At 43.4% G+C, this 14,948-nt stretch overlaps 1 protein-coding gene across 1 annotated transcript in view; it reads right to left on the bottom strand.

Annotated features, from left to right (window-relative positions):
* RECK (reversion inducing cysteine rich protein with kazal motifs) overlaps nucleotides 1-14,948 on the bottom strand; it is an 801,790-nt gene that overhangs the window by 227,871 nt on the left and 558,971 nt on the right. The gene's annotated exons all lie outside the window — the stretch shown is intronic.

Here is a 14,948-nt window from a genome sequence, read left to right as displayed (position 1 = left end):
CCCATTTATAAGGCAAGAAATCCCACTTATTAAACCTGACAGGGCACACCTGTGAAGTTAAAACCATTTCAGGTGACTACCTCTTGAAGCTCATCAAGAGAATGGCAAGAGTGTGCAAAGCAGTAATCAAAACAAAAGGTGGCTACACTGAAGAACCTAGAATATGACATATTTTCAGTTGTTTCACACTTTTTTGTTATGTATATAATTCCACATGTGTTAATTCATAGTTTTGATGCCTTCAGTGTGAATCTACAATTTTTATAGTCATGAAAATAAAGAAAACTCTTTGAATGAGATGGTGTGTCCAAACTTTTGGTCTGTACTGTATCTCTGCCAGAGAAATACATTCCGGGTCATCATATATCTGCTCCAGGGCTATAAAAAATTCATCCACCGATCGGAGGGGCAGTGCCCCCACCGGCAGCGAAAAGGCCCAAGACTGAGCGTTATCCCTGAGCAGCGAGATGATGATCCCCACCCTCTGCTCCTCATCACCAGAGGAATGGGGAAGTAGGTGAAAATGGAGTTTGCAAGTGTCTCGAAAGCAAACAAAATTCTCACTACCCCCGGAAAACGTATCTGGGAGCTAGATCTTAGGCTCGGAACAAACTCCATGAACGCCAGCAGAACCGGTCACCTGAAACTGAGACACAGTTTTACGGAGATCTGCTACTTCCAGCGAAAGACCTTGCATGCGGTCAATCAAGGCTGAAACCGGATCCATGTTTGGCGGTTTATAATGTCACGGGTGAAGTTGCAGATAGCTGGAACTTATAAATAAACGACCGACTGGCTTGATCCCAAACTAGGGAGCATATAGGTGAGCCCTTTAAAACACTAAGGCCTCTTTCACACGTGCGTCATGTTTTTTGCCCGGATAAGATGCGGGTGCATTGTGGGAAAATGCACGATTTTTCCGTGTGAGTGCAAAACATTGTAATGCGTTTTGCACGCGCGTGAGAAAAATCGGCATGTTTGTTACCAAACCCGAACTTCTTCACAGAAGTTCAGGTTTGAGTTAGGTGTTCTGTAGATTGTATTATTTTCCCTTATAACATGGTTATAAGGGAAAATAATAGCATTCTTAATACAGAATACATAGTACAATAGGGCTGGAGGGGTTAAAAAATAATAATTTTACTCACCTTACTCCACTTGTTCGCATAGCCTGGCTTCTCTTCAGTTTTTTTTTCTTCAGGACCTGGGTAAAGGACCTGATGTCACTGCGCTCATCACATGGTCCATCACATGATCTTTTACTATGGTGATGGATCATGTGACGGGCCATGTGATGAACGCAGTGACGTCATCACAGGTCCTTTACCCAGGTCCTGAAGAATGAAGACCAAGTGAATTATATATGAAGACCAAGTGAATATATTTTTTTTAACCCCTCCAGCCCTATTGTACTATGCATACTGTATTCAGAATGCTATTATTTTCCCTTATAACCATTTTATAAAGGAAAATAATAAAGATCGGGTCCCTATCCTGATCATCTCCTAGCAACCGTGCGTGAAAATCGCACCGTATCCGCACTTGCTTGTGGATGCTTTCAATTTTCACGCAGTCCCATTCACTTCTATGGGGCCTACTTTGTGTGAAAAACGCACAAAATAGAGCATGCTGTGATTTTCACGCAATGCACAAGTGATGCGTTGCGTGAACAGCCCCATAGAAATGAATGGGTCCGGATTCAGTGCGGAATCACCCGTGTGAAAGGGGCCTAAGAGCTCTCCCTGACTGCTACGCACATGCAAGGGTCTCAATGGTAGACTATTGCATGCCCACGTACCTAAGACTGTGTGACATCTGAAAACCCTATAATAGTGAGGGGACACGACCACCGGCTCCCTGCACTGAATACGGACGGAGTCAGGGTCAACTAGAATCAAGCCAGCAAGGAAACACAATAAAGAGAGACTTATCTGAGCAAACAGCAGCAGCCTCCAGCAGTGAACACTTCATCCAGGAAGTAGTATAAACCGCAAAGTGAGGCAGTATGGGTGGGAATATAAACATAGAAACATAGAAACATAGAATGTGTCGGCAGATAAGAACCATTTGGCCCATCTAGTCTGCCCAATATATCTGAATCCTATGAATAGCCCCGGCCCTATCTTATATGAAGGATGGCCTTATGCCTATCCCATGCATGCTTAAACTCCTTCACTGTATTTGCAGCTACCACTTCTGCAGGAAGGCTATTCCATGCATCCACTACCCTCTCAGTAAAGTAATACTTCCTTATATTACTTTTAAACCTTTGCCCCTCTAATTTAAAACTGTGTCCTCTTGTGGTAGTTTTTCTTCTTTTAAATATGCTCTCCTCCTTTACCGAGTTGATTCCCTTTATGTATTTAAAAGTTTCTATCATATCCCCTCGGTCTCTTCTTTCTTCCAAGCTATACATATTAAGGTCTTTTAACCTTTCCTGGTAAGTTTTATCCTGCAATCCATGTACTAGTTTAGTAGCTCTTCTCTGAACTCTCTCTAGAGTATCTATATCCTTCTGGAGATATGGCCTCCAGTACTGCACACAATACTCCAAGTGAGGTCTCACCAGTGTTCTGTACAGCGGCATAAGCACTTCACTCTTTCTACTGCTTATACCTCTCCCTATACATCCAAGCATTCTGCTTGCATTTCGTGCTGCTTTATTACATTGTCTTCCCACCTTTAAGTCTTCTGAAATAATTACTCCTAAATCCCTTTCCTCAGATACTGAGGTCAGGACTGTGTCGAATATTCTATATTCTGCCCTTGGATTTTTACGCCCCAGGTGCATTATCTTGCACTTATCCACATTAAATTTCAGTTGCCAGAGTTCTGACCATTCTTCTAGTTTTCCTAAGTCCTTTTCCATTTGGCGTTTCCCTCCAGGAACATCAACCCTGTTACATATCTTTGTGTCATCAGCAAAAAGACAAACCTTACCATCGAGGCCTTTTGCAATATCACTTATGAAGATATTAAACAAAATTGGTCCCAGTACAGATCCCTGTGGAATCCCACTGGTAACATGACCTTGTTTTGAATGTTCTCCATTGACTACAACCCTCTGTTGTCTGTCCCTCAGCCACTGCCTAATCCACTCAACAATATTGGAGTTCATGCTCAATGACTGCAGTTTATTGATAAGTCTTCTATGTGGGACAGTGTCAAAAGCCTTACTAAAAAAAAGGAAGGCGATTAGTCTAAACAAGTGACACCTGGCAGAAGGAAAGTTGCTGACAAAGTGAAACCAAAACAAAGAACGTCATACAAAAGGTAGAGAAGAATGTCTGTCAGACGTTCTCACAGAACTGGCAGTGACCTACCCCTTGTGAAATTGAAAAATGCGGATGTAAAGCAACTTTTTATGGAAAAAACTTTAATTTTTAATTTTCATAGCCAAGCGTTTCCTAATTCTGTTAAACAGTGCTCACTACACACCTTGAAATATTCCTTGAGGGGTGTAGTTTCCAGAATCGGGTGTCTTTTTGGGGGTTTCCACTGTAGGGCCATCTCAGAGTGTTTTCACATGCGACATAGCTTCCAATTACCATTCCAGCTAAATCCACTCTCCAAAAGCTCCTTCCACTATGAAGCCTGCTGTGCGCACATACATCAGTTTTTGAGCACACATGGGATGTTTCTGTAAACCCCAGATTCAGGGTAATAGATTTTGAGTTTTGTTTGGCTTTTAACCCTTGCTTTGCTACTGGAACAAATGGATTAAAATAAAAAATCTGCCAAAAAAGTCATCTCCATTTTAAATACCTTGAGGGGTGAAGTTTCTAAAATGGGGTGATCTATGGGTGGTTTCTAAAATGTAAGCCCCAGAAAGTGACTTCATAACTGAACTGATACTGAAAATTTGGGTTTTGGAAATATTCTTAAAAATGTTAAGATTTGCTTCTAAGCCTTCTAACGTCCAAAAAATATAAAATGTCATTTTCAAAATGATCCAAACATGAAGTAGACATAGGGAATATAAAGTAATTACTATTTTTGAGGTATTACTATCTATTATAAAAGTAAAGAAATTGAAATTTGGAAATTTGCTAATTTTTCCCAATTTTGGAGAAATTTTGTATTTTGTTATAAAAAATAAAAAATATCTTTTTTTTGACTCCATTTCACCAGTGTCATGAAGTACGATATGTGACGAGAAAAAAATCTCAGAATGGTCTGTATAAGTAAAAGCGTTTTAAAGGTATTACCACATAAAGTCACACATGCCAGATTTACAAAAAATGGCCTGGGCAGGGAGGTGAAAACAGGCCTGGGGTTGAAGGGGTTAATCATAAAAAAATTCTTAATTGCCGTTCAATGGTTAAGTAACATTGTACTACAGCCTTTATTGGGGGGTATTATTTAGATTTAACTATTTTATTACACAGTATGTCAGACAAGCCCTTCAAAGGGAAAGGGCAGTGGGCAAAATGTTTCTGTCGTAGGCAGCAGAAGAAGGGGAGTGGCAGCAGGTGTCTTAACCAGCAACCCAGCGGTGCTTGAATGGTTGACTCGGTCTTCAACTTTGTCGCAAGTGACATCAGACACCCCAAGCCAAGAGTCAGTGGTTCCTCTGCCATGACGCTTAGTTGGCATGGCCCTGTGCCACCACCTGTCCTGAACCTTCCTCTGTCATTTTCAGTTCCCTCAGCGCGAAAAGTATTATATGCCGTAGGCTCAGCTCCACTTTTCAGCGAGGGCGAGCTACTAGAGGACAGTCAGCAGCTACTGCCCAGCCAAGATCTGGAAGAGACATCCGCCGCTTCCTCTGGTAGGCGGGAAAGTAGTGATGATGAGAGTCGTGTAGGAGCAGGTGTCGCAAGCGGTCAGGCTCCTGGCCCTGAGACCGTTGATGGGGACATCAGTGACATGCAGACAGTAGCGGATGATCATGATGATGTAGCTGATCGCACCTGGGAGCCGGGTGGAGAAGAGGCTTCATCATCATCAGGAGAAGAGGGTGGCAACTTGCGCGTGAGGCAGCGGTTGACCTGGCAGGGTGGCAGTGATTCAACAGGGTGGCAGCAGTGGGAGGTCCGGAGCCAAACATGCCCAGGGTAGACCACCTGCTTCACAGGAGCGTAACGGCCTGGACAGTAGCGCTGCAGGGGTTCACGGAGACAGCAGTAGCAGGCAGTCAGCACGTGTGTTGTGGGGAAAATGTCATACCCAGCGGTGTGGCAATTTTTTGTTAGGCCACCGTAGGAGGTGAACCTGGTGATTTACCGAATTTGTGGGCAGAAGGTGAAGCGTGGCCAGGTGGCACCACGGCCCTGTGTCAACACATGCAGCATCACCATAAAGTGGCCTGGGAGAACCGTGCTCCAATGTGGTGGTCCAGTCTGCCACAGCAACCACTGCGTCACCCAGTGGCACACACCCAATTTCATGCAGTCAAGTCTCCTCCACGTCAGCTGAAGGGAGCTGTCTGTCCTTCCCATCATCTGCTGGTCCCAATTCTCCTGCTCCTCCTACTCCTCGTAAGTCATTCCATTAGCAATTGATCACTGAAGTGATTGCCAAGAGACAACAGTATGTGTGCACTCATCCAACAGCGTAGAAGCTAACCATGCTCTTGGCGAAGTTGCTGGTGCTGCAGTCCCTTCCTTTCCAAGTGGTGGACTCTGCACCTTTCAGAGAACTGATGGCTTATGCCGAGTCGAGGTAGAGAGTCCCAAGCCGTAATTTATTTGTGAAAAAGGCAGTACCTGCCCTGCACACATATGTAGAACCTCCACGTTCTCATGCTGTTGGTCCTGCGACAATGTCTGCCTCTGCCTCCTCATCCTCCACTGTGTCCTCAGCCTCCACTGCAAGGACAATTCACAGTGCCGCTCCAGCATACCACAGTGGTGTCACGCTGTTCTGCACCTCGTTTGCCTGGAGTCACACAGGGGAGGAATTGCTCTGAGACCTTCATCAAGAAATTAAATCCTGGCTTTCTCCTCGACAACTCAAAATTGGAACCATGGTGACCATCAATGGGAAGAACATGGTGTCGGTGCTGTGTCAAGGAGGGCTGAGCCATGCGCCCTGCATGGAGCACATGTTCAATCTGGTTTTAAAGCACTTCCTGAAGTCTTCACCCCCACCTGCAAGACATCCTGAAAATGGCCATGAAACTTTGCATGCACTTCAGCCACTCGTGCACCGCAATCACACCTTTGTTGAGCTGCAGCAACACAGGCTTATATGCAACATTTCCACCCATTGGAATGCCACCCTCCATATGTTGGACCAATTATATGAACAGAGAAAGGCCATAAATGATTTCTTGATGATACAGGTGAACAGAGGTACTCCCCTGTGTAACTTCGATGTTAGCCAGTGGCAGCTCATGCGTGACACCTGCCATTTGCTCAATCCCTTTGAGGAGGCCACTTTATTTGTCAGTTGCCAGGACTACGGGATGAACAATATTATTCCACTGATGTCCTGGAACAGATGCTGCTAAATCTGGCTAGCCAGGGGACAGGAGACATGGCGACTACATCTCATGGCCACATGAGCCCTGTGGGGGCTGAACTAGAGGAGGACATTCAAGCACAAGCAATGTGTAGAGAAATGGGTGGTTTTTCTACACAGGTGACAGGAAAGGAGGAGCAGGAGCAGCCAGAGGAGCTACGGGGAGATGAGGAAGACAAGGCAGAGGACCCAGACACACTGTGGCAGTATGCAATGAAGATGGAGGCATGGAGTCCCTCCGAGTCACTTGCGCAAATGGCCCGATGCATGCTCAGTTGTTGCGTAGTGACAACCGAATTGTCACCATTCGGCAGAGAGATGACTACTGGCTCTCCACCATATTAGACTCTCGCTACCAGTCCAAAATGGGGGCCTTTTTTACAGCCACTGAGAGGGAGGACAAACGGAACTACTATCGAGACATCCTATGTAGTCAGTTTGCCGCTGCCTATGTGCGCCATCGGCCATCCTCACGCAGGTCTGACAGGGGGCAGGAGCAGTACCAGCTTCATCAGCAGTAACTTAAGCCTAGAGTCGATGATAAGCATTTTTCTTCACCGGCCTACTAAAGAAACTATTTACCAGCAGCAGTAGGTAGACATAGAGCAGAACCTGAACCAGCAGGTTGTGGCATACTTGGGAGTGCACCCTGCCATCCCACATGAAAGATCCCCTGGACTACTGGGCAACCAAACTCGATTTGTGGCCACAACTGGCCGAGTTTGCCCTCGACAAGCTTTCCTTCCCGGCCAGCAGTGTGGCATCAAAGCAGGTGTTTAGTGCGGTGGGGACCATAGTTAACCCAAAGAGAACTCGCCTGTCTACCCAAAATGTGGAGAAACTGACCTTTGTGAAGATAAATCAGGTGTGGAACAGCCAGGATTTTCAAACACCAGTGCCTGATGCATCAGACTAGATCATCCATAATGCCACACCAACACTTTGACAAAAGAGCCCCGTTTCTTCTGGCTACCTGTTTCAGCTATTATTCTGATGCTGCCACCCGCCTGATGCCAGGTGCTCCTACTGCCAACCACCATCTTCAGCTGGTACTGGTATTGCCCCCCACCTCTCCACTCTGTCACTGGGCCACGCTGTGGTCTCCTCATGCTGCTGCCACATCACTACTCTGTAGTCTCCTTTTATGCTGTTGCTAGCACAACACTATGTTACTGGGCCACTCTGAGAGACGCAAAACTGATCCTATCTATGCAGCAGCTGTAAAGCCTGTATGACATGGTCCCTATTTTGCATCAGAATTGGCTTATGATTTGGTAGCCAAAAGCAGGAGTGGGTACAAAACACAAAAGACATACAAAGATTCCATTCAGCTAGCATCTCTGTTTTGGATCCAGTCCTGTTTTTTTTTTTTGCTTTAGCAATACTGATGGATTACTGCCCAAATTCTGACTGAGTGAAGGCAGATTATCAACAGACAGGATCAATTTTTGGGGGTTATTGTTCTGATGGATCAGAGGAAGGGCAAAATAATCTGTGATGTCAACACAAACTTACTGCTGACACCTCTCCATTCTGTCGAAGGGCACTACTTGTATAAGCGTTTAATAGAACAAGTTCCGTATACATCTATGTGAAATCAGCTGATGATGGTGTAAAAGGAGTGCGTTTCTTCTTAACGCTAACATCGACCTGTAAGGCTGAGTTCACACTAGTTATTTGGTCAGTTTTTGTCCCTTAACTGCCCAAATAAGTGAAGTGTGCAGTGATTCTAAGAGCGACGCCTTTCATCTGCGTGTTATACTGACTCACAGTATTGTTTCAATATCACAGACTCCCTATGAGTGTTACTGTAAGGCACAGTGTTCTACACCACTATATAATCTCTCTGCAGCCAGGGAATAGCGATTCGCAGCAAATCGACCGAATCTAATTTTTGGGAAATTCGCTCATCTTTAATCATATTGAAAACTGACCTTTTCAGACTCCACTTTCCTTCTCTTAACTTCTCCCTGCTTAGAAAGTCTGCTAGGTGATTTTCTTTTCCCTTCAGATGGACTGCTGACAGGGATTTTTGATTTCTTTCTCCCAGGCAAAGACCCTGTGAGATACTGCAGCCAGAGAATGACTTCTGTGACTCCCTGTTTGTTGATATATGTATACTGTAGTAGTATTGTCTAAAAGGATCTTTAAGTGCGTGTTTTGAATGAAGGTGGAAAATGCTTTTAGGGCTTGCCAAACCGCGGAAAGCTCCCTTAGGTTTGAGGATGCCTGGGAGAGATGCTCTTGCTAGGCTCCCTGGGCTACCAGATCTCCTAGATGGGCTCCCCATCCTTGTCTGCTTGCATCTGTGGATTTGACTACTTTTTCTGATTGACGCCATTCTACTCCCTGCGATAGATTTCTTTGGGAACACCACCAACTTAAAGACTGCATCACCTTTGATTGGAGTCCAAGAGTATCCCCAGGAACACATTCTTTTGAGTTGGGCAGAGATCAGATTTCTGCGTATTGACTATCCACCTCAATCTAAATAGGGTCTTTTGTACTTCCTATAATTGCTGAACCAAGATACTTTCTGTTAGTGCTGCTATCAGGAAGTCGTCCGGATATGGAGTGAATAGAATCTTTGATAGGTGAAGATAGCCAGAGAACTCTGCCATCACCTTCGTGAACACTCGCGGGGCTGAACAAAGGCCGAAGGAGAGTACCTGAAATTTTAAGTGTTGCAGAATTCCCTGAAACCTGACCGCCATCCTCAAATATTTTTGGAATTGTTTGTGTTTGAAATATGATAATAGGCGTCTGTTACGGTAAGTCTATGGTTGCCATAAAACAATCTTTTGTCAGTAGGCTGATTGTTGATTTCACGGTTTCCATTTTGAATCATTTGTATATTATGTATTTGTTGAGGGCCTTGAGGTTTGTAGTCACCCTAAAAGTATTTTTTTTTTTTACCAAGAAAATTAACTAATAAAATCCCCTTTTTTCTTTCTTGTACAGGAACTGGAATTATTGCCTTTTTCTCGATTAAGAGAGCTATCTGAATCTCCAATGCCCCCTGATTGTATATAGATAATCTGTCCAGAGGAATACTTTGGAATTCTAACTGGAGATCTGATCTGATTACTGATAATACCCAGGGAGAGGCCTGAATGTCCTCCCAGGCTTTTGCATAATTCCTCAGTCTTCCTCCTACTGGACATCTTGTATCATTGCGTGGAAGGTCTAGCGGTCTAGCAAGGTTTAAAGAGGAATCCTCTGCCCATCCCCTTAGAAGCCCGCCACAAAGAGTTTGTGTCTTTTTTCTTGTTACGAAACTTAGTATGTCCCTGGGAGAGAAAGGATTTTCTCTGATGAAAAAACTTAGATTGAGAAGGAAAGCCTTTCTTCCTGTCTGAAGCTTTCTCCAGAATGTCATTAAGTGTAGTTCCAAATAGCCTATCGCCTTCACAGGGAATTGAGCAAAGACGATTTTTGGAAGCCGCATCACCCGAACACGATCTTAGCCAAATTGCCCTTCTAGAGGCGTTTGATAAGGCTGCTGTTCTTGAGGATAGTTTCACAATATCCGCTGAAGCACCCGACAGCACTGATGTGGTCGCATAGCATTATATTGATTTATGATGCTATGTAACCCTTACATAATGCTGTCAATGTTACGGTATACAATACATTCCAGAACTGTACGGCTCACACTTCAGTTAGTTGATCAGTTATTGTAAGCCAAAACCAGTAGAGAAGCCTACACAAGAGATAAGGTATAATGGAAAGATCTGCACCTGTTCTGTATTTTTGACCCGCACCTCGGGTCAAAAATTTGAGGCTTGTTTTAACACAGGAATAGAGGATCCTCCCTAGGGGTACCAGACTCCAAGTGTTCCTCAAGTTGGGACAGCCACAATGATAGAGTTCTAGCTGTGTAAGTAGCCGCAATCCCAGGACAAAGGGTGGCAGTAGAGACTTACCAAGTTTTTTTTTTAAGTAGGGACTTGCATTTTTTGTCCATAGGATCTTTAAGTAGACCTAAATCCTCAAATGGCAAAGAGGATTTCTTTGAAATCCTTGCCACAGGAGAATCTACCATAGGGGCCTTATCCCAACTAGAACAATCCTCTTACGTAAACAGATATTTTTTTTTATTATTCTGGACGATGACTGCCTCTCTTCAGGATCCTTCCACTCATTCTGGATTAGTTTCTTAATTGTACCATGGACAGGGAATACTATTTTTTTCCTATCTGCCAACCCCAGAAACATTTGATCCTGAACTGACAGTGGTTGTTTTGATTCTTCCAAATTAATTTTGGCTCTAATATTTTTCAAAAGAGCCTCAGTTTCTTCTACAGTGCAAAGAGGTCGACTTGATGTATCTTCAGAAACAGATATTGATGACAGCTCACCTTCATCCATATCTGAATCCCGATCTTCCACCAGAGGAGCTACAGCCCTGGATGTAGAAGATTTTAGCGAAATTATCTCCATTTTAGCTTCTATGGCCGCCCCAACTTATTTTATTGAAGATCTAAGATTCTCCACCAGGGACGGAGACTCTTCAGAGACTACTTTTTCCGTGCATTTAGTACATAATGCTTTTTTTTTTAGAAGACATTGAGAGAGTCCTTTACAAAATGGACATCTCCTTTTCTGTGACGGCTCCCCCGCAGTCTTTGAATCCTCTTTACCCTAAAAAAAGGGAAAAGAGGGACTTACAATTAGAGGGAGTAAGAAGATGAGAGACGTCACCAAAAGGTAGCCTGCACCAGGACACCAAGTGCTTTTAAGGATCACCCCCAAAAAATCCCCCAAGGGGATGAAAAAACATCTTCAGGGAGGAGGCTTACCAGGCTAGAGAGCGTGTAAGGGTCAGTGGTTTTGCGGGCAGACTCGGTTTCACTTTGCAGCCGCTTCTCCTGCATCCTCACTTCCTGGTTATTGAGGGACTGACGTTAGACGTCACGCCGCACCGCATGCAGGATGATGATGTCATTACGCCTCCGTCCCCCGACTTCCGCCCACATTACGGAGTACTCCCTGGCCCTGGCTACGCCCCTTCCAACCACCGCCTGTATGATTCTCTTATGCAGACTAATTCCCAGAAGAGGGAAGAGCCCAGAAAGCTGCTCCACGAACCCTCCTCCTGCAACTGCCCTCCCAAAAAAAGCAGGGTAACAAACCATAAAGGCAGTGCGTCGTTCCATGTGCTGGATATCCTGCTTTCCAAAGGGACAAGGCTTCTATATCGAGTCCTAGGTTATTAACTGTTGTTCCCTGTCCCTGAGGAGGCGGGATATCCCTCCAGGTGTGCTGTTGTGGAGGTGTGGGGAAGAAAAGTTATTTCTAGATCTGTATATATATATATATATATATATGTATATATATTATTGCAGTCAAAGCAGCACTATGTGGTAATGGACGGAGTGACAGCAGTTTAGATAGGATCAACCATCTGCCAGTTAAACCTCATTCACATGTTTATACCCGTGCTCAAATACGTGAAAATGTGGTCAGTGATGCATCCGTGAAGATGTCAATGAAGGATCCGTGTTAGGGCTGTGTGTCAGTTTTTTGCTGTCCGTGGGTCATCCGCGTTTCACTGACACTGCACAGCTGAAAAATAATTTTCAAAGCATCTCATGCGTGGAACACTGACGAGTGAGTGAGGCTTTAGAGAACAAAAAGAAGCCGCACTATATCCAATTTCAGTGAAGAGAGCAGTGTCCTTTATTCACCCATATAGCTGGTGAATAAAGGACACTACTTTCTTTACTGAAGTTGGATGTACTGCGGCTTCTTTATCTTATATAATATACAATAGATATCGTGTTAGTGATACTGTTAAGGGCTCATGCACATGACTGTATGAATTTTACAGTCGGCAAAACAAGGATCCGCCAAAAAATTTATGACAACTGCAAGACACCTCTGTTGCATCCGTTTTTGTGTGGATCCATTGCAACAATGTCTGTTCTTGTCCGCAAAACAGACAAGAACGGGACATTTTTTTTTTCTTTTTGCAAAACAGACATGTGGACATACAGATACGGAATGCACACAGTAATTTCATTTTTTTTTTTTTGCTGCCCCATTGTAGTGTATGGTTCCGCATAGGGGCCACCAAAAAAATGGAACAGACACAGAGAAAAAATATGTTTGTGTGCATGAGTCCTAAGGCCCTTTTTAAACAAGCGAGCTCCTAGCATTGAACTCTCAGTGTGTGTCAGTGAGAGCACCCGTCCAGGCCTCCCAGCACTGATGTGGTCGCATAGCATTATATTGATTTATGATGCTATGTAACCCTTACATAATGCTGTCAATGTTACGGTATATAATACATTCCAGAACTGCAAGGCTCACACTTCAGTTAGTTGATCAGGTATTTCTATCAGTTATTGTAAGCCAAAACCAGTAGAGAAGCCTACAGAGAAGAGATAAGGTATAATGGAAAGATCTGCACCTGTTCTGTATTTTTGACCCGCACCTCGGTTTGGTTCAAAATAACTGATGTAAATCACTAACCAAATAATGAAAGTGTGAGTCTGGGGTAAAAAAATAAAAAAAAGTTTAAAAGTCACATAGTTCTATTTAGCGCTACCGATATGAAATTATCTTTAAATTCTTCCATTTCAATTATAACAGTCAATGGTCCCCAAATTCTTTCCCGGATTACTACCAGTTATATAAAATTAGCCAACTTATAATTAATCTGTCTGAAAATGTATCAGTTGATGAGTCACTTTCAAGCAATTCCTTCCATCAAAGCGGGCCAGATATGGCATAAAACTTTACAAATTTTGAGGTTACAGGTTACACTTCTGCATTTCGCATGTACCAAGGGAGGGACATTGAATTAAACCCCCAAGGATGCCCAGCTGGTTTAGGAACAAATGCAAAGTCCCCACCCTACCACTGGAAGCAGAAGAAATAAGGAGATTAGTTGAAAGGCACTTTATTGCAGCTATACCCCCAACACAAAACCAAAGACATCCACAAATGAGGTGTAGTGTCTGCACAAAACGAGGCATGAGACGAGACACAAGATACTTTTGCCCTGACTGCCCTTCTCTGCCACCACTGTGTATTGGAAACTGCTTTAAAGTGTATCATACACAGGCACACTTTTACATTTTCTTGCAAAAGAAAAATATGTATAATATTGCTGTTCCCTTTTAGTTTTTTTGTACACATAGGGCTATAGTAGGATTTTTTAGTAGTTTGAGCTAAATCAGCAGCATAGTTTTTGATGTTTTGTTCCATCTTTCAGGGCTGTTTCACACGAGCGGATGCCGTGCGTGGCATCCGCTCCGTGAAAGAGTGCCAAGACCCGATGCAGACTGCAGAGGCACGGAGCATTAACATGATTGATAATGCTCCGTGCCTCTATGTGATATCTTTACTATGAAATCACAGTGAGATAAAGTTGTCACTGTGATTTCGGAGTAAAGAGATCACAGAGAGGCATGGAGCATTATCAATCATGTTAATGCTCCGTGCCTCTGCAGTCTGCATCGGGTCTTGGCACTCTTTGATGGAGCTGATGCCACGCACGGCATCCGCTCGTGTGAAACAGCCCTAAACAAAAGGTGAAAAAAAATTAGAAAAATTTTAATATTTTGGAATATGTTGCATTGTCTATTTTATTCAGTAGTGCCCGATTTAGGTGATTTTTAACATTTCTGCTGCATAGGGCCAAAGACAGCATGCTGGTATCTAAGCTGAAAGGTATGCTTTTAATTCTGGGCACCATAAAATGCGTGATGTACACAATAGTTTTTTTTTTTTTTTTTTTTGCAGGAGTGTTTCCCGCGTTGATATTGGGGTGCTTAGCTTGCGCGTTAGCTTGCAGCATATTTGCAGTAATTTGGGCTAAATTAGCAGCAAAGTAAAATAATTTTTTTTTGGTCCATCTTCCAACAAAAAGTGGAAAAGAATGGAAAATGCCAATTTTACAATATACAGCTCATTGAATACTTTGGAATATGTATTTTTACTCAGTAGTGTCCTTTTTAGGTGATTTTTAATGTTTTCACTGCATAGGGCCACTGCAAAGACAACATGCTGCTATATAATGGCTTATGACTGAAAAAAAGTCGAAAAAGCCCTACTTAAAACCTGGAGTGAAGGTATGATAAATTATGGCCAAAGAATGGCAATAAGAAAGCAGCGTTGGACCCCTAGACACAATCAAACAATATAAATTGACTGAATAACTACTATCCTTTATCCCTATGGGATGCGAAAGTAAATAAAATGTATTTGAGGAAATTTTTCTGAGGCCAAACAAGTTCTTACGGAGTACTGACTGTCAAGCAGCAACTGTAGAAACTGCTATACAATAAGAATGAAAACTATGATATAAACATCACTCATGATGCCACAGCTTGATTAAGGGATTTAGTAACAAACATTATTTTAGTTTCCTAACCCACATAGATAATTATTAATATAAGGCCTCATGCACACGACCGTTGTTTCGTTCCACATCCGAGCTGCCATTTTAGCGGCTCGGATGCGGACCCATTCAC

Source organism: Bufo gargarizans, chromosome 5 (genome assembly GCF_014858855.1).
Source record: "Bufo gargarizans isolate SCDJY-AF-19 chromosome 5, ASM1485885v1, whole genome shotgun sequence".
Taxonomy (NCBI): domain Eukaryota; kingdom Metazoa; phylum Chordata; class Amphibia; order Anura; family Bufonidae; genus Bufo; species Bufo gargarizans.
The sequence above is the reverse complement of the archived record's forward strand: the minus strand, read 5'-3'. Positions and strand labels throughout refer to the sequence as shown.